Genomic DNA, 22040 nt, shown 5'->3' with positions numbered 1-22040 from the left:
GAGGAAAGGATCTTTAGGTAGTTTCAGTAAGGTGATTTGGAAGATGTAGGCCAGGACTTGGTCCCAGAATGTTGAAATATATGAGCAGGACCAGAAACGGTGTGCCAGAGAAGGTTTCGGGTGGTGACACAGGGGGCAAGAGGCGCTGTTCGGGTCCTGTGACGAGCGAAGAAATGGGATGTGAGCCCGGTGAAGTATCTTTAATTGGGTTTCCTTCCAGATTTCGTTTGGGGTTAGTCGCTGGACTTTGTTGAAGCCGTGCAGCAGCTTGGGTAGCAGATTCTCGTCAGGAAAGTCTTTGCCCCAGTTTGCAGCGGATGAGGACGATAAAGAGGGTAGGGCTTTAAGGAGCAGAGGTTTGTAAATGTACGAAATCTTGTAAGAGCCTTCCAGGAGCAGCCGGTCAGTGAAAAAGGGGGAGAAACGCTTCGATGGCTCATTGCAAGAGGACCGTAGGTAATTGACGCATTGCCAGTAATGAAAAACATGAGATTTGGGTAGAGCAAAAGCCTCGGCAGTATTTTGAAAAGACAGGTAGGCCAGTTGAAGTGTCACATAGAGATGCAAAAAGTGTGAGTCCCTTTTCCTGCCACACTTTGAAGGGTTTGTGGTCCAGTCCTGCGAAGAAACTGGGGTTGCCTTGAATAGGAAGATGACGTGACATGAAAGGGGATAAACCAAGGAGTTTCCAGGTTTCCCTCCAAGCGATGACCGTGTCTCTGAGTAGCAGATTATGTTGGAGCGTAGGGGTGATCGATTTCCATTTGCAGTGGAGGAGGGCCACTAGGGAGGAGGGGTGTGACGTAGCAGATTTGAGGGAGTAGTTTGAGTATCTCGACGAATGTGGTATCCGGTCTAAACCAGTTCTCAGTAAACATGCTAAATTATACATTCTAACATTTGGAAGACTAACACTGCCCTCGCGTCTGGGAAGAAAAAGTTTTTTCATAGCTATGCGGGGTCTTACCATGCCATATGAATTTTGAGATAGCCGATTCATTAAGTTTAACATCTTTATGGCGTAGGAGAAGAGGGATGGTTTGCATCGGATATAGCAATCTGGCAAAGCTGACCATCTTGACCAGGTGGCATCTTCCCAGGAGCGAGAGCGGCAGATCCGACCAGGTCATCAATTCCTGGGATATTTTTTAAATCAAGGGGGATAGTTCAAGTGATACAGAGAAGAGGGCAGTTTGCCAATTTTTATGCCGAGATAAGTGATGTGGGACTTAGCTACAGCAAAGATGGAGTGTCGTGTCCAGGGTGGGTCGGGTCGATTGCCTAGGGGTAGGATTTCACTTTTGGAGTAGTCAAAGATTATTTTAACCTCTTTACCACCGGGCTAATTTTTCAGATTCGGTGTTTACGAGATTAAAACATTTTTTTTTGCTAGAAAATTACTTAAAACCCCCAAACATTATATATATTTTTTTCTATAAACACCCTAGAGAATAAAATGGCAGTCATTGCAATACTTTTTGTCACACCGTATTTGCGCAGCGGTCTTACAAGCGCACTTTTTTTGGAAAAAAATTACTTTTTTGAATAAAAAAATAAGACAACAATAAATTTTTCCCATTTTTTTTATATATTGTGAAAGATAATGTTACGCCGAGTAAAATGATACTCAACATGTCACGCTTAAAAATTGCGCCGGCTCGTGGCATGGTGTCAAACTTTTACCCTTAAAAATCTCGATAGGCGACGTTTAAAAAATTCTACAGGTTGCATTTTTTGAGTTGCAGAGGAGGTCTAGGGCTAGAATTATTGCTCTCGCTAACGATCGCGGCGATACCTCACTTGTGGTGTTTGAACACCATTTTCATATGCTGGCGCTACTCGCGTATGCGTTCGCTTCTGTGTGCGAGCTCGTCGGGATGGGGCGCTTTAAAAAATTTTTTTTTGTTTTTTTTTTTATTTAGTTTTATAATTTTTTACACTGAAATAAAAAAAAAATTGATCACTTTTATTCCTATTACAAGGAATGTAAACATCCCTTGTAATAGAAAAAAGCATGACAGGTCCTCTTAAATATGAGATCCGGGGTCAAAAAGACCTCAGATCTCATATTTAGGCTTAAATGAAAAAAAAATAAAAAAAATTTTGAAACTGTAATTTTTTCAAATGACAAAAAAAAAAATGTTTCTTTAAGACGCTGGGCGGGACTGACGTTTTAACATCACTTCCGCCCAGCAGAGCTATGGGGACGGGTGAAGGAGATTTTTCCTTCACTCGCAACCCCGCACAGCTGCCGAAAAGTCCCGATCGCCTCCGCCGCTACCGACGGCTCTGGTAAGCGGCGGAGGGCGCGGGAGAGCGGCGGGAGGGGGGGGGCCCTCTCCCGCCACCGATAACGGCGATCTCGCGGCGAATCCGCCGTTATCGTGTACACCACCGCCCACTGAAAAAAATGGATATCTCGGTTGTGGCAGCAGCTGCTGCCATTACCGAGATATTCATCTTTAAAAACAGGACGTCTTTTAGACATGGGCCGGTGGTCAAGAGGTTAATGGTGAGCATATCAGAGGAGGGATCCGCCGAAAAAATGAGGACATCGTCCGCAAAAAGAGACGAATGCAGTTCGGGGGAACCCAATTGTATGCCATGAAGGGGGGCTATTTGGGTAAGGTGCCTGGATAGGGGTTCTAAGGCTATGTTAAAAAGAAGTGGGGAAAGGGGCAGCCCTGCCGCGTTTCCTTGTGGAGATGGAATTCCTCTGAAAGAATTCCAGCAGCCACCACTTTCACTGAAGGGATCGTATACATTGCGTCGATAAGGTGACAGAAAGGGCCAGAGAATCCCATTTTCGCCATAGATAAAAGCCATTCGAAGCTGACATTGTCGAAGGCTTTCTCCGCGTCTAGTGTAATGATGGCAAAGTCGCCATCTGGGTGTTGCTTGGCGTGTTCCAGGGCCATCATTACGTTACGAATATTTAAGGTAGCCGTTCTACCCTTTATGAAGCCTGATTGTGCCATATGTATTAGGGAAGGGATGATGTCCGAAAGCCTATTGGCAACGATCTTGGATAGAATCTTTACATCCAGATTTAGTAAGGATATCGGTCTGTATGAGCCTGGCTCGAGGGGATCTTTTCCCTTTTTGGACAATAGCTTGATAGTAGCCTGGTTTCTCGAGGGAGGTAGGGGCCGCCGGACCACACGCCGCTATATACTTTGTGTAGAGTAGGTTCTACTATGTTTTGTAAGGTCTTATAAAATTCGCCTGTGAAGCCATCAGGACTCGGGGCCTTCGAGGGGGTAAGCTTGCAATGGTGTCCGAGATTTCGGTGATAGAAGACCTAAACGCTCCCATTTCTAATTGGGAGGGAATTAAGCAGGTGGGAGAATGGATGGACAGCCGCACTCCAAAAAGTCTTGTTGAAAAAAGATGTGCTCTTTATTGTAAAAAGGAAAAAATGCACAGCACACAACAGCATACAGTGGGCGCCACTGTATGCTGTTGTGTGCTGTGCATTTTTTCCTTTTTACAATAAAGAGCACGTCTTTTTTCAACAAGACTTTTTGGAGTGCGGCTGTCCATCCATTCTCCCACCTGCTTAATTCTATGCATTGCCAGCACCCGTGTGATTCCTGAGTGGACATTGATTACCTGCCTGTGCTCACCTGGAGCGGCGCTCTCCCTACCTTCTAATTGGGAGGGAGTGAGTTTGGGAATAATCAGGTTTTCTAGGAAGGCGGTTGCCGTCGTTTTATCGATGCGGTCCGGAGCGTACAGGGCCGAGTAATATTGGAGCATCGCCTTGTTTATCGCTGGAGGCGTGGTTTTAATGGAGCCGCTCGAGTCTCTCAGGGATGTGATATGGGTGGGAGTAAAAGAGCCTTTGCATAGTTTGGCGAGTAGTTTACCCGATTTGTTTCCGAATTTGTGGAGGGTGGCATCTAAGTTTGCTTTTTTTTAACTGTTTCTAGGGTGTCTGCCCAGGTATCGAAGGATCTCTTGGCTGCGTGCCACTCGTCCCTGTTGTCAGGGGAGTCGGCTAGATAAAGGGCCCTCTGTGCCTGATGTAATCGGGAACTGGCCAGTGTGTACTTAGATACTATTAGATAGCGTTTCTCTTGAAAGAGGTAGCATAGGATATGATCCGGCCCCTGAGGAAGGCCTTGCCGGCGTCCCAGAAGAGGTTTGGGTCATCTATATGGGGGGCATTCGCTGAGGAGTATTCCATCCAGGCTTTCTCCATGAAATGTTGAAAGTCCGAGTGGTTGTGGAGGTAAGAGGGAAAATGCCATATCTTCGGGTGAGGAGGAAGGTCAAGGTTGTCAAGAGACTGAAAACGGGGCGTGGCCAGATACTGCGATGTCAAGGATGTCAGTGGCTGATACCAAAGGGATTAAGTCGTCCAAACCGAAAAAATAGTCTATTCTAGTGAACACTGTGTGGGGGTTTGAATAAAATGTAAATTCCCTGTCTGCGGGGTGAGTCAAGCGCCATAGGTCACGCAGGTGGAGTGAGTCCATAGTGGAAGTGAAAAGTGAGGGGTGAGAGGGGTCTGGGCCTGAGCTAGAGCGCTTAGGGGAAGACCTGTCATCTATCTGGTGCACGGTGTCATTGAAATCACCTCCGACCAAGTGTGGGAGGTTGGTGTTTTGCAGCAACCATGAAGATGGCTCGCGGAAGAAAGTTTTGCCAGGGCTGTTAGGGGCATAAACGTTAGAGATGACCAGTTTCTTGGATCCTATTTTGAGATGAGCCGACACTAGCCGACCATGAGTATCGGAATTAACCGCGAGGACCATGCATGGGAGGTTTTTATGGATCAGTAGGAGGACATCTGCCTTACGGCCTCTGAGCTCAGGACCGTGCCCACCCAGAGTTTTTTCATGCGCGAGAAGTCAGACGTGGATAAATGGGTCTCCTGCAACAGTGCAATGTCTGCCTTAAGTCTTTTTAGGTATCTGAGGACCTTCATTCTCTTATTTGGGGATCCAAGTCCGTTCACATTCCATGAAAATACTGTCATGTTGGGGGTTCCGGGAACGGGGTCTGAGACGTATTTATTAGAAGAACACCGCTTGGTGTGGAGCCAAGGGAGGTCACCATATAGGGGTATAATAAGTCATGTATGTCACGGGAGGGAGGGGGTGCGCGTGGTGCAGGCATGTAGGTGCCAGAGGGAGGGGGTGGGGGAAGAGGGGTAGGGAAGAGCAAGAAAGATCTGAGATAGAAGTAACAAAACCATATGTGAGAACTTCGCTTTTTTCCACATGGAGTCACTGTACGAGCCGGCCCCCTTGTCATGACCTTGGCGACATGTACCTGAGAGCCCTGGAAATAGGGAGCAAGGCGTCAAGCGGCTAACACGCAGCGCACACAGTGGGGAGGCTAGCATTTATGTTGCGTACAGTGAGACCAGGAGGCGTAAGATGATGCAGCAGCGAGAACATAATACATAAATACTTAACGGGGGAAGGGCATAGAGGGAGAACATGACCGGTATAAGTGCAATCAATTCTTTCTGTTCATAGACATAGTATAGCAACATGATAACGGTGGCAAACAAAAAAACTGTAATAAAGACACAAAATGGATCAAACGGAAACAATTACACAAAGGTCTACCTGTCCGGTCGATGAGGATGAACGGACCGCCAATAGGTAGGGGGTCGAGAAGTGTAAGAGCGTGTCCTGCTCAGCAAGGGCCTCGATGGGGCAACAAGAGCATTCAAGGATAGAAAGTAAACCAGGAGGGAGTTCTGATTGCAGGAGGATCATTTTGTGGTGAACCAGGCCGGTTCTTGAGCTGAGGCCCTGAAGCGTTTAGGAGATTCTTTCCTCGGGCTTCTTTGGTCAAGGGGACGGTTAAGTGGAGGGGCCTTAGAATGCGTCTGGGGGTTAGGGTGTGCATGCCGTGACCGCAGGAAAGCTTCGGCTTCTGAGGGGTCCTGAAAAGTCAGTTGGTCTTCATTAGGGGCCTTGAGGCGTAGTACGGCAGGGAAGGCTAAGGTGAATTTGATTTGTTGCTTGAAGAGTTCTGTGCAAACCTGTTGAAATGCCTTTCTTTTCTTTGACACCTCGATGGAGTAGTCGGCAAATACTAGCACTTTTATGCCATCGATCTGGAGCTGGCGGGCTTGCCGAAAGGAATGCAGTATGAGGGACTTGTCAGCATAATTTAGGTATTTGGCGATGATCGGATGCGGTGATTTACGGTCCGAGTTGAATGCCCCCATGCGATGGGCCCGTTCTACCGTGCAGGGGCCTGGAAGGCCCAGCACTTCTGGAATGCGCTGAGCGCAAAAGTCAGAGAGTGCAGAGGCCTGAAGTGATTCTGGGACACCGACGAATCGCAGGTTACTCCTCCTGGATCTGTTCTCGAAATAGTTTAATTTCTGCAGAACAAATTGGTTTGTCTTGTCCTGTGCATGTTCTATGGCCTGGGCCTGATAGAGCTCTTCTGCACTTTATAGGCGGTGTTCTAGCTCATTTAGCCTGGAGCCATGCTTTCCCAGCTGGGCCTTAACTTGCGCCATCCCGGCGTTCACGGCCTTCTCCACGGATGCCGCAATCATGGGGGTTAACAGGGCAGCTACGGCCTGAGCGATACGCTCAGTGGTGTTATCCCCCATTGCCTGGGGTGTGGATGTGTGTGGAGGAGGAGGGGGGGAGGTGTCGCCGCTTACCTCCATCGCAGCCGGCGGTGTTGATGTCCCCTGAGTGGGATAGGCCGAAGCCGGGGCCTCGATTTGCGGCTGAGCCGCCGCCGACAATGCCGTCTGGGCCGTATGGATGCGAGCGCCCGATTTCTCCACGAATCGGTCCATGGAGGTAAGTGGATGTGCCCAGAGGTAGAGGGGGGCTCGTATGTCTTCTTGGGCCGGATTTATATGCTGAATTCGGTCGTGCTGTGGGAGCTGCAGAGGAGAGCAGCTACTCCATGCGGCGCCGGAACCGGAAGTGTCCAGAGGTTTTAAGAAACACTTTCTCTCAAGTATTTGCTGCTGGCCCTCACCCAGCTTGGACAATGGGCAGATCACTTCCTGTGAGCCCTGGGGATGTGTCACCATGGTGGCCTGAGCTTGCAGTAAAATATTGTAACATCAGCTTTGTGTTTGTAGCATTAAGGAAAGCCACCCAGTGTTAAAACAGAAATACCCTGAAATATTACTTGACTGCTAAATTTAAAAAAAAATATGTTGCAAAAGGGGATTCAGGGTGTGTGGGGGAGTAATGTATTTTGCAAGTGGAGATCTTCTTTAAACTCTTTGTTGGCATTCTGTAGTCTAATGATTTTGACAAAAACACATTTTCTGTTTCCGTATTCTCTGCATAATTGTTTTTGAACACCATTTCGACCCACATAGCTAGCATGATTAATGAAATGAGTTACTCTTGCAAAATAAGAAAATGTTGGTACAATGAATCTATAGATAATTAAATGTGGTCTCGGCAGCATCTAAAAGCATTGCTCTTTGAATTACTTTTCTTTTTGATTATCAAAACGGTTGCCATGTGTGCAATAAATGTGACTTAGTAGTTGACTAATAAAATGTGCACCTGCGTGGCATTTTTCATTTCAATTATATCAAAAAAGGCTTGATTTTCTTATGCTTAAAACAGAACTCTAGGCAAACACCTAAATATCTGGTAAAATAAATGTTAAAGCTAGTTTACCCACTAAAGGATTTGTTACTTGTCTGGCCAGTTCAAAGATTTACACATCCCCTGCCGGATGGCAGATACATTTTTCTATACGGTAAGTCACCTGAAGAAGCAGCAGACTGATCATCTCATCCTATGTTTAGTCTGCTTTCAACCCCATCAGCATGTTAATACCAACTGTGAATGCATCACAGATGTACATGGCATTACAAGAGGCTAATTTCAAATAAAATTGATGTACCTATGCTATATTTATATTACTGTACATTGAATGAGTATTTAAATAAATACAATGCATACCTTATATTTCCTGCATTCATGGGCTAACTAAACTGTGGAATTACTGCATGATATACTGTACACTCTTGAGAAAGTCCTTTGTAGGAATAATGGACAGTTGCAGTTGCTCTTTGAGACACTAGCCAGTATCCCTTTTCTGCTTAACCAAGTAGCTGACTTTCCTAGCACAGAAGGGGGTAGCCAAAGAACCAGTCCTCAATATCTTTACAGTCTGTACTCACAAGGCCTCTGAATCAAATGGTAACCTCCTTCCAATTCTCCAGCTGCACTCTGCACTGATTCCAGCTAGAGCAGGGGTCTCCAAACTGCAGGCCGAGGGCCAGATGTGGCCCGTTGCTATCTTCTATCCAGCCCTTGGGGCACTATTCCTCCCACTGAGACCAACAATGGAGCACTATGCCTTCTAATAGGGGCACTACTGCTGTTAGCCACAATCCAACCCTCCTAAAATCTTAAGGACAATAAACTGGCCCTTTGTTTGAAAAGTTTGGAGACCCCTGAGCTAGAGCTATAGTGACAGCTCCCCCTCAATCAGCTCTTCAGAACACTCTGGTTAGCATTTCAGCTCTCAGATCTCCCACCCAAGGCCACATGGCAGCTGTGTTCTCTTCTGTAGGAGAATACCACTTCCTTTGTTTTCCACTGAATATAAATACCCTTGATGGCATACATAGGGGCCCCTATGCTTGTAATTGGCTGAGATGGCAGCCATATTCATGCTGCTGATCTGCATCTGGTCTTCATCAGCACTTTCCAAAGTTTCCTGGATACAGAGGAGCCAATACAGAGAACACACAGGACTCCCTAGCTCAAAAATGCAGCTTTCCTATTAGGTAGTAAAGCTATGTTTTACCTCAGTCTCCTGTTAAGCAGGAGACCCCACTACACTAAACTATAGACATCCTAGCAACCTAAATAGGAGGGTGCTACACTCACCCCCCATCAAAAATAGGTCATGTCCTCGTTGGCCTCGGCACATCCCTACAAAAAGTTTTTGCAAAAAAAATGTGAGTATCCCAAAAACATGGAAAGGGGGAAAAAAGGGGTAATAAAATCACAGGGCCATGGGGCATACCCCAAATGCGTCCAATAAATACAATAGCGTAGAAAAATACATACTCTGCTTTACATGTATTACATTTTTTTTTTTTACTTTTATGTACACTTATTTACAAAATTAGTCGGTAGAGCCCTACCCAGTGCAACTTTAATTAGAGGTAATAGGTGGGGCAATAGGAAAAACAATCCTTGCTGCTCCTAGTTGGCTAACATATTTGCATCACTCAACAGTAGCAGTGGAATTGCCTTGGTTGGGACAAGATTACTACTCAGTCCTGCAAGAAAGCACACATTAGGAAAACAAATTGTACTCTTTTAGTGACTTTTTCCCCCTAAAGGCCAAACTTTCATTGAACATGACTCAGCAGTTGCTTAGGTAGACTGTAAGTCTCAGCCGATCCTGTATCCTGCCAGGGGACAAATCGGGCCCCCTCTCCACATAGGCCTGGCAGCACCCCATATTTTTAGCACACACGATCAACTGGGCATTGTGCTCTCTCTTTGCCATTCAGCTTGGAGTCTCCCATCCCTTCCTCCAGGGATCCAAACATGTTATCGAACCTCAGACTCTATGTCCATGACTCCTGGCTCCCTCCGGGGACATCACTAAGAGACTCTTACTAATCACCTTCACCATCAAAGGAGTAAGCACTCAAATTCTGAGTTTAGAGCTAATGCACTAGGGGAATGAAAGTGCACAAGTGTGGTTTAAATCAGAAACTCGCTGTGATGGTGGAGGTGAATAGTAAGGGCTACATCTTAGCAATGTCCTAGTAACTAGGCAGGACAGATAATGATATCCAGAAGTTGAAATTTGGAAAATGAAATATTGTCTATGGCAGCATACTAGTGGAACACGCCCCCAACTTGTTTACAGTTCTGAGGGCTTAAGATTAGGGATGAGTTCGTGTGCGAGTCGAACTCGAGTCAAACTTCAACAGTTCGTTGAAATGCGAACGTTACTGGCCATTCACGCCAAATTCCTGTGGCGTGTCACGGCCCATACTTCACTGCTGCATTGCTGGCTGATGATTGGCCAAGCATGCACTATGACCCGCATGCTTGGCCAATTACAGCTTGCAAAAAACGGAGAGCCATAATTGGCCAAAGCCAGGGTGGCTATGGACGTCCTCCCAGAAACTTGCTCCCGCGCGCCCCCGGGGAGCGATCCCGGAATCATTCATGACCGCCAGGTCTAGAAGACCCGGCACATCATGGATCACGGTAAATCGCCGCTGATAGTGGCTTTACCATGTGATCGCTCCGTCCAATGACGGAGCGATCACTTGTAAACAAACCATGTCATGACGCCAGTTCCTCCCTCCCCTCTCTGTACCGATCGGTACAGTGTGAGAGGAGAGGGGGGAGAGCGGAGGCAGCAGCAGCACTGTGGGCTGGATCTGTGACAATTGCAGTCACAGATCCAGCCATCCATCCCTGCGCAATACTCTGCAATTCCCTGCACAATACTCTGCAATACCCTGCCCAATATTCTGCAATACCCCAAATACTCTGCAATACCCCAATACTCCAATACCCTGCAATACCCCGCAATACTCACCACTCACCACTACGATCGAAGCCAGGATAAAATTTTTTTTAGGCTTCCCAGCCTAGAGGTGAGATGTGGGGTCTTCTTGACCCCACATCTCACTGTAAAGAGGACCAGTCATGCCATATTTCTTATAATAGGAATAAAGGTGATCAAAAAATTTATTTTTGGGGAAAAAAGTGTCAAACTAAAATAAAGTAAAATGAACAATAAAATATTTTAATTTTTAAAGTGCCCCTGTCCCCGTGTGCTCGCACGCAAGTCCCGCCCACATATGAAAAGGTGTTCAAGCTACACATGTGAGGTATCGCTGCGAACGTTAGAGTGAGAGCAATCATTCTGGCCCTAGACCTCCTCTGTAACTAAAAACATGTAACTAATAAAAATAATTAAAGCGTTGCCTATGGGGATTTTTAAGTAGCAAAGTTTGGCGCCATTCCATGAGCGTGTGCAATTTTGAAGGGTGACATGTTTGGTATCTATTTACTTGGCGTAACTTCTTCTTTTTTTTTTTGTATCAAAAGCAAGTTTATTGAATAAAAAGAGTACATTCACATATACAGACAGTCCAATGGTATTTGCAGCAAAAAGGGGGAATACAGGCGGGCACAAATACAAATCGAAGAAGAGTAACATTCCGTCCAGGGGTATATACACAGGAGTAAAACGATTCATGATGTTACAAGTGAGAAACAGAATGGTAAGAGGCACTGTGGAATACTTTGTAAAAATGTAAAAATGATACTACAGCGCTAACAAATACTTAATAATATGTACATCAACAAAAAATCCTAAATAATAAACACAGCATATGATATGTGTGTCAAACAAAAAGGAATTTCAATATTATTAATATGCGCTGGATATTAACTTATGTGATGTGAACCATAAAACACAATCCATAAGTGATTCAAAAATCAATAGAATATCAGTACCAGTCCAAATGCATATGAATTGCATACAGATATAATACACCTCCTGTGTGCAAGTGCTGTGTGCTAGCTTGAAAGATTAGGTATGGTGCAACCAAGTTCCTGCAGACTCCAGGCTGATTACTTCACATGTGAGTGAAAATCTTCCACAGTTGTACAGCTTATGTAAAGAAGGGAAAAAATCTCATTGCGCAGGTACACACACCCATAGAAAGCAATTACAAGCTTTGAGATAGGTCACACTCACGAATCCGTCGATTAAAAAGAGCAAAACAGACAATCCTCATAGGCAGCTCAGCAAGCGATGTGTCTCCTCATTCAGATGTGTAATCCATCCCGTTCGTAGCTCCTCCCCCACACGTTTTGTCACTGGACACGTGACTTGGTCATGTGTAATACTTTGCTGCCCAACATATAATGTAAATTTGAAATTCGACTGTATTCCCTACCAACAGTAGGCGATAAACAGATATGGCAAGAAATCCAAAACTAAACGAAAACAAAGAAAAATATAACAGTTTTATCTTACAAGTAGGATCCTAACCACCAAATATAGCAGCAGGAGAGGACCATTCACCACGACACCCCTCAGTCTCTGTCACCAGTACTAGTCACAATACATATCCCATCCTGCCCGCTCTCCTGGAAACATATCACATCTGCAGTAGTCTGTCTCTTATTAACTGAAGGGGACCTAGTCCCGGAGTGTCTAACCATGGTTGACATTGAATACAATTTCTTCAGAACATTACAGTGTTGATATGTGAACTTCTCACGAATTAGCCTGAGTCACCCATCGGTACTCTCGGAGTAATCCAGAGCCTCACAATTGCCTTGCGGGCAACGTATAGTAAATGTAGTACAGAAACATGACAATTCAGTGATAAAGAGGGTAACTCCAAGGCACCGAGTAAGCACATAACCGGATCCTGCAGGACTGGTAACTGAAAAACTTGAGAAATGGTATTGAGGACGTATTGCCAATACCTGAAAAGTTTGGGACATTTCCACAACATATGCAAGATATCCCCAGTATGAGCATTACATTTTGGGCATAGAGGTGAGTCTCTAAGTCCCCATTTGTGCAGGTGGGCTGGGGTTCCCCAAATCACGTTCCCATCCCCATCTACAGGGGAGCCTACTTGCGTCAAGTGTGGAATGAAATAGTCTAGCATATACCCTTGAGATCATGCCCTTCCTATCATCCTTCGACAATACATCCATCATCAGAGGGTGCACTATCTGCGAAAGCGAAGACACTCTACCCTCACATTGTATTGCATGCCTTAATTGGAGATATTTATAGAATTGGGAATTGTGTAAAGAAAATTTCTCCTTTATATCCGCAAAATATTTAAGCACTGTGCCAGAGTATAATTGTGCAATGTAATGAACTCCTGCATCCTCCCAGGGGCCAAAATCCTTAAGTTTGAAGAGCTCCTTAAAATATTTATTCTTCCATATTGGAGTAAATGAACATACCCCTTTAATTCTAAGGAGGGAACGGGTGTATTTCCATAAGTTGTTCAATAAGCCAATAGTAGGGAGGGTATTCGGAAACTGCGTGAAGTCCGCTTCCAGATATGTCAGAACTGGAAGATCAGAGTTTGCAGGGACCTAATTGGATCAGACTCGTCCACCATCCCCCAGTTACCTAATTGTTGGAGCTGTGAGGCTACAAAATAATACCTGGCATGAGGCACTGCCATACCACCTTGGTCCTTCGCCAGCTGCAAAGAACGCAAACTGATATGTGCCGGTTTGTTACCCCAAATGAACTCCCTGAATTGGGCATCTATTCGGGAGAACCACCTGTGCATTATCCAAATTGGAGCATTGTGAAAAATATAAAGAAGTTGAGGGGCCCAGACCATCTTAATTAAGTTCACCCTCCCAGTAATTTGAAAATGGCAGCTTCCTCCAGGCAGAGCATTTCAACCTAAATTTCTGAAGTAAGGGAGTCCTGTCCTGATCAAGGTGTTGAGTAGGGTCCGGGGTCACCTGTATGCCTAAGTAACGGAATTCCTCAACCACAGCAATATCTTTCGCGCAGTCAGGCAATGGACTCGGCAGAGGGTCCAAGGGCATAAGTACCGACTCCTTCCAATTAATACTAAAACCCGACAGCCGACCAAAGTCAGCTATCGGGTCCATTAAATTTTGCAGAGACCCAACAGTGTCTCCCAGGTAAATCAATGTGTCATCCGCGTAGAGGGAGACAACATCCTTCCTCGGTCCCCTTTAAAAACCTGCGATGGCCTGCGACTCTATAATATGTATGGCTAAGGGCTCCAAAGCGAGGGCAAACGGATGACAACGGGCACCTCTGTCGCATGCTCCTAGTGAGTCAGAAGGATTCCAAAACCTCTCCATTAATTATCTTGCCGACGGGGAGCTATACAGCAACTAAACCCATTTTAGAAAGGAGGGACCCACCCCAAATCTAGTCAACACTTCCCAAAGATAGTGCCATTCCACGCTATTGAACGCTTTGGCTGCGTCCAAAGAGAGGACTGCCCTATGACCCGGATTGTCAGTGGGGACCTTCAAATTTAGAAAAAGCCTGCGTAAGTTCTGGGACGTAGATCTCGTAGGAATAAACCCAGCTTGATCCTTATGTATCACTTTTTGGATACAACCGTCCAACCTATTCGACAGTATCCTGGCCAGTAGTTTAACTATCGAATGTGAGTAGTGAAATTGGTCTATATGGGTCCAGTGACAGAGCATCCTTACCTGGTTTTAACAGTACCACAATAAGGGCCTCATTCATAGAAGGGAGAGTCCCTGTCTTAAAAGCATGGTTGTAAACTTTTAGGAGGATCGGCAGAAGTTGTGTTGCATAATGCTTGTACACCTCTGACGGTAACCCATCAGCCCCAGGAGCCCGACCGTTTTTTGCATGGGCCAGCACCTCCAGTAATTCCTCCTCAGTCAAAGGGGCATTAAGCAGGGCAGAGTCCGAGGCGGACAAGCATGGTATGGGGTATCTATCCAAAAACGCACAAATGTCGTCCCGGGTGAACAACCATGAAAAAATTGTTTAAATACATTAGTGATGGCTTGGGCAGAGAAACATGGCACCCCGCAGGCATCAGTCACAGACACTATATGTGAAGATGACTGCTGTGATCTAGCCAATGCTCATACTGGGGATCTCTTGCATATGTTGTGGAAATGTCCCGTGTTTTCGCCTTCCTCAAAGTGACTTTTGTAGAAAAAAGCGCTTGTTCTCAGCTAATTGCATAGACAAGTCCTTAAGCATGGATTGAGCCGCCAGCCACAAACGTGTTATCAGAGGGGTCAGCGACATATCTGGCCTCTGAAGAACGAGCCTCCTCCAAAGCTGACATCTCTCATTCCTTAGTAGTTTTAATCTGGGAAATCACTCTAATAAACTGTCCCCGTAAAAATGTTTTAACCGTCTCCCAAACCACAGCTATAGTCGCGGAGTCTATATTATGTCTGAAAAAAGTCGTAAGGAGTTCTGGTTTTGGGTCAGGGTCTGGGATAAGTGACAGCCAAAAAGAGTTACGTTTCCAAAGTGTATTACCCCTACACGCCCCAAATCGAATGTCCATCGATAACAGGGAGTGATCAGAAACCTGTCAGGGATGATTTTGTGAGTCCAGCAATGGTAGAAGCAGGTAATTCCCCCAACCCCAAGTCAATTCTGGACAAACCCCCCCATAGAAGCAGACTGACATGAATACATTTTAGCATCTGGGTTATGCATCCTCCAAACATCTGTAAGGCCCATTTCCAACAGTAAGCGAGCAAACGGGGTAGACCCGCATCTTCTCTGCGCACCCTACCCCGCTCGAGCATAGAGCTTGTCCTTAGTGTGGTCAAGGTAATTGTTGAAATCTCCAAACACCAAGACCGGTATGCCCGGAAGATGAGTCTCCTGCAAACATATGATATCCACATTTACTCGCTTGACCCAACGGAGTACCGCCAATCGTTTGACAGGATTGTTCAAACCCCGGACATTCCAGGACGAAATTCTGGTTATCTTAGACATTGTACCACATGAAAAATCAGAGCAAGGATAACAATAATAGAATCCTACAACTGTGAAGTAGAGTAACAGAAATATGCCTAGAAAAAAACTTTGCACCATTCCTTTAGAAAAAAATAAAATAAAAGCAGAGCAAAATAAAGTGACAAAGTAATGGCGGCAGTTCCAATGTAAGGCATGACACGGAATAGGCAGGTGAATTAGTCACGAGAGAGCCGGTGGCTCTAAGCAGCATTTGGGGTGTCGGTAGTGTTGATCCCACTGTGGAGTATTCAAAAAGGCAAAAAAAATAAAACCAGAAAATAAAAGGCCAACATGGCCAAACTTGCATGCCACAAGGCAAAGGGAGGTCTGGACCAGACCATCTTGAGGGCATAAGTGTCAACTTCTCAACAGCTAGAACAAGTAGCCCCGGTGTTAGAAAGAGGTCCATACATCATCAGCTTCTCCGCCTTGTCAAGTAGAAATAAAGGAGCCATAGCATATCAAATGTAGCAGTACATTACCCATCAGGAGGAGCACGGCGTCAGTTGCGAGACTCCTGGATTGACTGTTCCTCCCGATCCAGCCACTGTGCGGCCACAGAAGGTAAATCAAAAAAGTGAACTGAGCCCAGCGCTTCCACTCTGAGGCAGGATGGGTATAACATAGCATATTTCAGGTCCAGAGCCCTCAAATGACATTTAACATCTAGGAATTTAGCATGTTGTTTCTGCAGCTCAGCAGAGAAATCAGGGAAAAAATATATTTTGGTATTATCAACTTTCAAAGGCCTCTGGCTTAATTCTGGAATTGTGTAGTATAGCATCCCTGTCCTTATAATGAAGAAGCTTGAAGAGAAAGGGTCTTGGAGGAGCCCCCGGCAGGGGAGGCCTAGCAGGTACTGTGTGCCCTTTCCACAGAAAACATTGAAGTGAACACTTCCTTGCCAAATGCAGTCACCAGACAATTTTCAATATATTCTGCAGGATTCTTTCCCTCCACTCTCTCAGGTAGCCCAACCAGTCTGATGTTCTATTCTCCAATTCCTCTAAGCGAGAGGAGTGCTCTGTGAGGAGATGGTTGTTGTATGTGAGATCCCTTTGCATGGGCGCCATGTCATCTTCAATAGAGATCACTCTCCCTTCCACTGCAGAGGTTCTTTCCCTCAGTTTCTGGGCATCCTGTCTCATAAAGGAGATTTCTGCCTTCACCCCTTTAATATCAGCAGTTAGGGCTGTTAGGGAAGCATTGCACGTGGTTATGGCCGCAAAAATGTCTCTGAGTAAGGGTTCACCATCAGTATTAGGGCCAGTAGAGGAATGAGGCCTAGCAGGGTTGCCTTCAGGAGTACTCACTGCGCTCCATGGGAATCCCGATCCGCCTGCATCCTCCAGGGGGACCGTGTCATCGGCATCAGACGTGTCACCGGGTGAGTCTTCAGGCACCCCAGACTGAGCGCTGAGGTCCGCGGCCAGCGACATGGAGAACAGTTTCTCCGCTCCCTACCGGTGTCTCTCCTTAGCCGGGCGTTGGGCCAGGGCGCCATTGTGGGCCATGCTGTCTGTGGTCCGGGCCGCAGATTGCTTCTTTGCGGCGGACATCCAGCGAGTACAGGGCCGTGGGAGGTAGCAAGAGACTCGGGACCCTCCAGCAGTCAGCGGGCGGCAAGAGCAGGTAATCCGGGCAGTAATTCAGGATGAGTTGGAGGAGATTCGGCGGAGAGAACTGAAGATGCGTCTGGCTACATCCGCTGCCTGGCCACCACCCTGCGTAACTTCATCTTTCATATTTTGCAAAAACATTGGGCTAACTTTACTGTTTTGTGTTTGTTTTTTGTTTTTTTGTTTTTTTAGCACAAAACTGTTTATTTTTTAAAAACGCGCGTTCAAAAATTGCTGCGAAAATACTGTGCGAGATAAAAAGTTGTAATGGCCGCCATTGTATTCTCTAGGGTCTTTGCTAAAGAAGAATATATAATGTTTTGGGGTTCTATGTAATTTACTAGCAAATAAATGATGATTTTTACATATAGGAGAGAAATGTCAGAATTGGCCTGGGTGCTCCAGAATGCCTGATGGTGCTCCCTGCATGTTGGGCCTCTGTATGTGGCCACACTGTGTAAAAGTCTCACACATGTGGTATCGGAGTAATAGCAGAATGTATTTTGGGGTGTAATTTGTGGTATGCATATGCTGTGTGTGAGAAATAACCTGCTAATATGACAGAAACGAGAATATATATTTTTTTTTTACAGAATGTTGTCTTTTTTGCACTATAAAAAAAAATGGGTACAATGTTGTATGACTGAGTAATTGTCATTCAAATTGTGAGAGCACCGAAAGCTCAAAATTGATCTGGTTAGGAAGGGGGTTTAAGTGGTCAAGTGGGTAATACTACAGGCAGGGGATATTGCTGCAAGTACTTTCACATGGTGTACTGTCTGTGTCCTCTGCAGGCCATTAGTATGTCTGGAAGGACAACAAGGAGAGGCAGAGAGTCACGAGCCGATAAAAGAGGGCAAGCTAGTTCTGCGTCTAGAGGCAACAGTGCTGGCCATGGACACGGTGCATCCTCACCAGCACGTGGCCGTGGGACACGCTGGTTCTTTTTTTCGGCAGCTGGCCGTGTTAAGCCGCAACATGCCAAAGACTTGGTAGAGTGGATGACCAAGCCGTCCTCATCCTCCTCATCCTCTCTCACCCAGGATCAGGATACTTTGTCTGGCAAAGCAGCAGTCAATGCGGCCTCTTCCCTCTGCTCAATGGGATCAGTCACTCCTTCCCTAGCCCCACCATGTCCTCCTGAGGAGTTCCCCGAACTGTTTGACCACAGTGTTGGGTACATGCTGCAGGAGGATGCGCAGCATTTTGAAGGCTCCGATGATGGTACACAGCTAGAGGAAGGCAGTAACGTGAGCCCAGAGAGAGGGGGTGCCCAAGAAGGACAGCCATCTGGCAGTCATGTTCCCCCAGCTGCAGCATACTGCCAGGTTTTCTACAGTGATGAGGAGGGAGGGGATGATGAGGTCACTGACTCTACATGGGTGCCTGATAGGAGAGAGGAGTAGGAGAAGGCAGTACAGGCACATCTCCAACGAGGCAGGATGCCCTCCAGGGGCCAGCTTAAAGTGGAAGTAAAGTCTTTACTACCACTTTTACCTACAGGTAAGCCTATAATAAGGCTTACCTGTAGGTATAAAGAATATCTCCTAAACCTGTATGGTTTAGGAGATAGTCCCCTCGCAATTCGCCGCTGATTGCAGCAGCGCATGCGCAGGGGGGATCCTCGGCTAAAGGGCTGGCAGCCTCCGGACCTTGCCAGAATTAAATCTCCCGCTCATGAGCGGGAGTGATGTCATCGCTGCTCCAGCCAATCACAGCGCTGGAGCGGCGATACCCCGGAAGACACGCCAGGCAAGATGACATCTCGCTCGGCGTGGACCAGGTAAGTTCTCTACACCTCGTTTTTAAGGCAAGTATTTCATAATGAGCTAATATGCAGCGCATACTAGCTCATTATGGCTTTTGCCTTACAGGTGTAAAAAAAAAATGCGGGTATACAACCGCTTTAAGGGCAGCACACCGAATGCATTACAACGCAGAGCTACGTATGTGCAGGGCTCTGCTGTCTCTCAGCGTTATTCCAAAAGTTCTTTGGTGTGGGCCTTTTTTGAGATGAGTGCATCAGATCGCACCGCTGCTATTTGCAACATATGTCTCAAGCGTATCTCGCGTGGCTAAAACATCACCCGCTTGGGCACCACATGCTTGACCAGACATATGTCGACCTGCCATGCAGTTCGTTGGCAAGCGTACCTCAAAGACCTGCACCAAAGAACAAAGCGGACCTCTCCTTGCTCCTTATCAGCTGGGATCTCCAACCCCACTATACCCTCAGTCCTCTCTGAAGCCTGCACTGATAGGACTGAAGGTGTAGAATTAGGTGTGTCACAGCCAAGTACTTGCGGGCAATCTACTATCGGTACACCGATGGCAGATTGTACCAGGCAAATTTCCCTTCCCCAGCTGCTGCAGCGCCAAAAGAAGTACTCTCCCAGCCATCCACATGCCCAGCGGTTAAATGCTAGCTTAGCTAAATTGCTAGCACCTCAACTGCTGCCTTTTTAGTTGGTAGATTCTGCCCCCTTCGGTGAGTTTGTGGAATGTGCGGTACCTCAGTGGCAAGTTCCCATATGCCACTTTTTCTTACGGGAGGCGATTCCGGCTCTCTACCGGCATGTGGAAGGCAATGTCCATGCCTCGCTTGACAGGGCGGTCAGTGGTAAGGTGCATATTACCACTGACTCATGGTCCAGCAGGCATGGATAGAGACGTTACCTATCTTTGAAGGCGCATTGGGTGACTCTGCTGGCAGCTGGGAAGGACGCAGGACAAGGTACAGTAGTGTTGGAGGTTGTTCCACCACTATGCCTCCAAAATGCTACTACTGGTTGTGACACACCTCTCTCCTCCACCCCCTCCTCTTCTTCTTCCTCTGTGGCCTCTTCCTGTGCTGATGTGTCCTCGGAACCAGGGGTGCTCCATAGGCGTTAAAGGGGCTACGCAGGTACGCAGGCAAAGAGATGCCATGCGGTGCTTGAGCTGGTGTGCTTGGGGGACAGGAGCCACACTGCGCCAGATGTTCTGTCAGCTCTGCAGGGGCAGGCTCAGAGGTGGATAACGCCACGCCAGCTTAAGCCAGGATTGGTGGTTTGCGACAATGGCACCAACCTCCTCTGCGCCCTGCGACAGGGACAACTGACCCATGTGCCCTGTTTTGCTCATGTCCTTAACTTGGTGGTGCAGCGGTTCTTGGGCAGGTACCCAGGCTTACAGGATGTCCTGAAGCAGGCCAGGAAAGTCTGTGTGCATTTCTGATGGTCATATAATGCCAGTGCTCAGCTGGAAGACCTCCAAAAGGAATACAACCTGCCCAAGAACCGCCTAATCTGTGACATGCCCACCAGGTGGAACTCTACGTTGGCCATGCTGCAGCGGCTGCACACACAGCAGAGGGCCATCAATGAGTATATGTGCCAATATGGCAGCAGGACAGGGTCATGGGAGCTTTTTTTTTTCCACGCCCGTGGGCCATGATCAGGGATGCATGCACTGTCCTGTCACCCTTTAAGGAGGCCACGAGGATGGTGAGCAGTGACAGTGCATGCATCAGTGACAGTGTCCCTGTTATTCACCTGTTGGAGCACACGCCTGTTGGAATAATGGACAGGGCCCTTGAGGCAGAACAGAGGGAGATAGAGGAGGACTTCCTTGCCTCTCAAGGCCCCCTTTATCAAGACAGTGTTCCTGCTTGCCCGCCTATCACACAGGAGGAGGAGGATTGTGTCAGCATGGAGGTGGAGCCTAGCACTTAGCATCAGCAGATCGAGGACAAGATTGCTGCGGATCATGTCGTCCTCAGTGACCCAGAGGACTCCGCACCGAATGCCTCAGCAAACCTACGTTGTATGGCCTCCTGATCCTACAAAGCCTGTGGAAGTATACTCGTATTCGTGCTATCAAGGAGAGGGATCATTACTGGCTGGCAAAGTTGCGGACCCTATCTTTCCGGCACAGAGGGAGCAGAAGATGAAACATCTTCGGGAGGCCTTGAAGAAAGGTCTGTGCAACGCGTTCCCAGAGACTGGGAGGTTACAAAATCCTGGTCCTGGACAACATGTTGCTGAGGCTTTGGTCAGTCACAGAAGGAGTGGTGGAGAAGGTGACCGTCTGACCGATGCGTTCAGACAATTTTTTAGTCCTCGGCCCCAAGTTATGACTGGTTCCAGAAACCATCGCTAGCGTCTGTTTTACATGGTGTGGGAATACCTAGGGGCAAGATCAGACTTGGACACCTTTCCCAATGAAAATCCTCTGGCTTGCTGGTTTTTGAGGATGGATCACTGGCCAGAGCTTACACAGTATGCAATTGAGCTACTGGCTTGTCCTGCATCCAGCGTTCTTTCAGAACGCACATTCAGTGCTGCTGGAGGCTTTGTGACCGATCACAGGGTGCACCTCTCCACCAACTCGATCGATCGACTGACCTTCATAAAAATGAATCCGGCTTGGATCACCACCAACTACCAAGCACCTGATGCTGATGTAACTGAATATTTTTTGTCAGATCCCTTCAAGACTGCCTATGCTGATGATGAGTGACTATCCTTTTTCCTCCTCAATGATCATGCTAATAGCTTGTAAGAACATTTTTGGTTCTGGGCACTGCCACCAGTGGCTAAGGCCCAATTTTTCTGCCCCTGTTTAACAGGGGCGTGTAATTGCATCAAAAATTGTAATACTTTGCAGCGGGCTCATTCCTGCGCTCCAACTAGAGTATCTGTGAGGGGTTGCAGTGTTGTGACACCAGCACCACCACCAACAAAGGCCCAATTTTTCTGCTGTTTAACAGGGGCATGTAATTACAATTCTTGATCTAATATTTAACAGCAGGGCCCATTCCTGCGCCCACCAAGAGTAACTGTGAGGACTTAGTGTTGTGGCACCAGCGGCCCAATTTTTCTACCACTGTTCAACAATGGCATGTAATTACAATTCTTGATATAATAGTTC

Source organism: Rana temporaria, chromosome 8 (assembly GCF_905171775.1).
Source record: "Rana temporaria chromosome 8, aRanTem1.1, whole genome shotgun sequence".
Taxonomy (NCBI): Eukaryota; Metazoa; Chordata; class Amphibia; order Anura; family Ranidae; genus Rana; species Rana temporaria.
The sequence above is the reverse complement of the archived record's forward strand: the minus strand, read 5'-3'. Positions refer to the sequence as shown.